Source organism: Ornithodoros turicata, chromosome 1 (assembly GCF_037126465.1).
Source record: "Ornithodoros turicata isolate Travis chromosome 1, ASM3712646v1, whole genome shotgun sequence".
NCBI lineage: Eukaryota > Metazoa > Arthropoda > Arachnida > Ixodida > Argasidae > Ornithodoros > Ornithodoros turicata.
Genome location: NC_088201.1, coordinates 66,939,384 through 66,941,336, shown reverse-complemented (window position 1 = coordinate 66,941,336; position 1,953 = coordinate 66,939,384). Strand labels below are relative to the sequence as shown.

At 44.5% G+C, this 1,953-nt stretch overlaps 1 long non-coding RNA gene across 1 annotated transcript; it reads left to right on the top strand.

Moving 5' to 3' along the window:
- Positions 1 to 995: 995 nt before the first annotated feature.
- LOC135400064 (uncharacterized) lies at positions 996 to 1,661 on the top strand. The gene is made up of 2 exons (XR_010424511.1): positions 996 to 1,128; positions 1,192 to 1,661. It is a non-coding gene; the product is annotated as an uncharacterized LOC135400064 (long non-coding RNA).
- Positions 1,662 to 1,953: the final 292 nt, after the last annotated feature.

Sequence of the window (1,953 nt, the reverse complement as noted above, 5' to 3'; positions counted from 1 at the left end):
GTGACGTTTGTGAATCGCCACGAGTTCACATCGTCGACGGACGTGCCGCAATGGTGGGGCAGGCCGTCTGAAAATCCCGGTGCAGGAAGGAAGAGAAGACTTAGAGAGTTGTACCCTGGTAAGTAGCGTTGAAGTAGAGCGTATCAAGGTGAAACCTTCTATAAATATTGCTTGGTTACAGACAACGACGACGTTTATTTCCCCAAGACCGCGCCAGTGCCCCCAGTGGATGTGCTCCAGCATTTCCAGGGTATCAATAGTCTATGGATGGATATGCTAGAGCTGGAGTCAGTGACAGCTATTGAAAAAGAGTGTCGTGCAGCACTCTTTGACATTGTCGACACCGTAGAGGAGCAAGTTGACTTCGAAAGTCTTTCTAGGGTACAGAAAAGGGCAAATGAGGACAGACAAACATTCCACGCACTAGCCCCACACACAAAAGAAGAAATAGACTTTGAGGCAAGCTTGTGCGAAGAGGAGAAGGTTTTTTTTTATGAAATACGTAAACATTTCAGAGCCTGAAATCTTAAAACTGACCTACGAAACCCGAAACCAGTTTACAAATTCCAGGTATGCAAGCTGTGGTTGCTGCACAGAAGTTTGCATGCACAGGGGTGGATTCAGGATTTTACTGAGTGGGGGGGGGGGGGGGGGTCAAGCCTTGGCCAGCATGGTAGGCACAAGATCTCGGTCAACTAAACACTTTGTGAAGATAGAAATCCCTCTAGATCCACCCACCCCTGAGTCTGTATGTCATTGTGATGTAGCAAGCAGAATGCTGCCTATGTGCAGCATGAGGTTTTGGAACAAACAGAATTTGCACCATGTAAGTTGAGTGTTTTCTTGTTTTTTTTATTAAATACAATTTATACTTCTCCCAGCCAGGAAGGTCCGCCTCTCAAGCTCAGAAGCAAACAGAGTGTGGACCAGACAAAAAGCTCATGCTTCATTGGCGACGGCTCTCTTGAACTCGAAGGCTTTTAAGAGTCAAGCAACAGAGTACGGTAAGCCATTAAATGCCAGGAGTTCATTGCGAAGCCTCACAACTTGATGAATTATACAGGTCTCAGAAAAGAAGGGGAAGCAAGAGACAAATCTCGAAAGAAGCATCATGTTCAAGTGATGCAGGTTAGGGTGTATCCAACTTCCTGTAGGGCTAACTGCTATGTAACAATGGCTCTTCCCTTTCAGGTTGGAACGACTGTGCATCCCGTGCAGAACTGGCTATCATGCAGTCCTGATGGGATCCTCGAAATATACAATGAGACCCACCTGCTCGACATCAAATGTCCATTTTCACGGCAGAAAAAGATGCTTGTGAACTACGAAACTGAAGAGTGTTTTGTAGATTACCTGCAGTTCTGTGGTGGTAAACTTTGCTTGAAAAAGGCTCACCCATGCTACAAGCAGGTTCAGATCCAAATGTATGTGATTAATGTACAAAGATGTTTTTTCTTTGTCTACACAAGCAAGCAAGATATTACTCTACTTGTTCCCCGTGATGATGTGGCGTTAGCTCTAGCAGTCCCTAAGCTTGGGATGTTCTACTTTAACCACTTTTTGAAAGCACTCAGTGCGAGAAAAGATAGACCGATAGTGCAGCCATTCTGTGAGTTTTTATTATGTACAAATGTGTATAGCAAAAATACATTTCATACCTATATTGTATGCCTTTGTCAAAACTTTGCCTCACCCTGTCACCTCTCCTACCCAACGTCATCAGTCGTCTTCTGGTCGTGTGGCTGCAAGTTTGCCAACACACAACAAAGACGAAATATGTCACTCAGCTTTGGCACCAATGCAGTGGGCACACGATTGTTCAACACATTGTATACCTTGATTCGTTGTATCATACGCTCTACATGAATCCTGACCTGTGCAATATTGTAGCAATCCATCATTTCCTCCTGTATAAATTGTCTTCCAGAAAAGAAGGGTGGCATGACTAACACT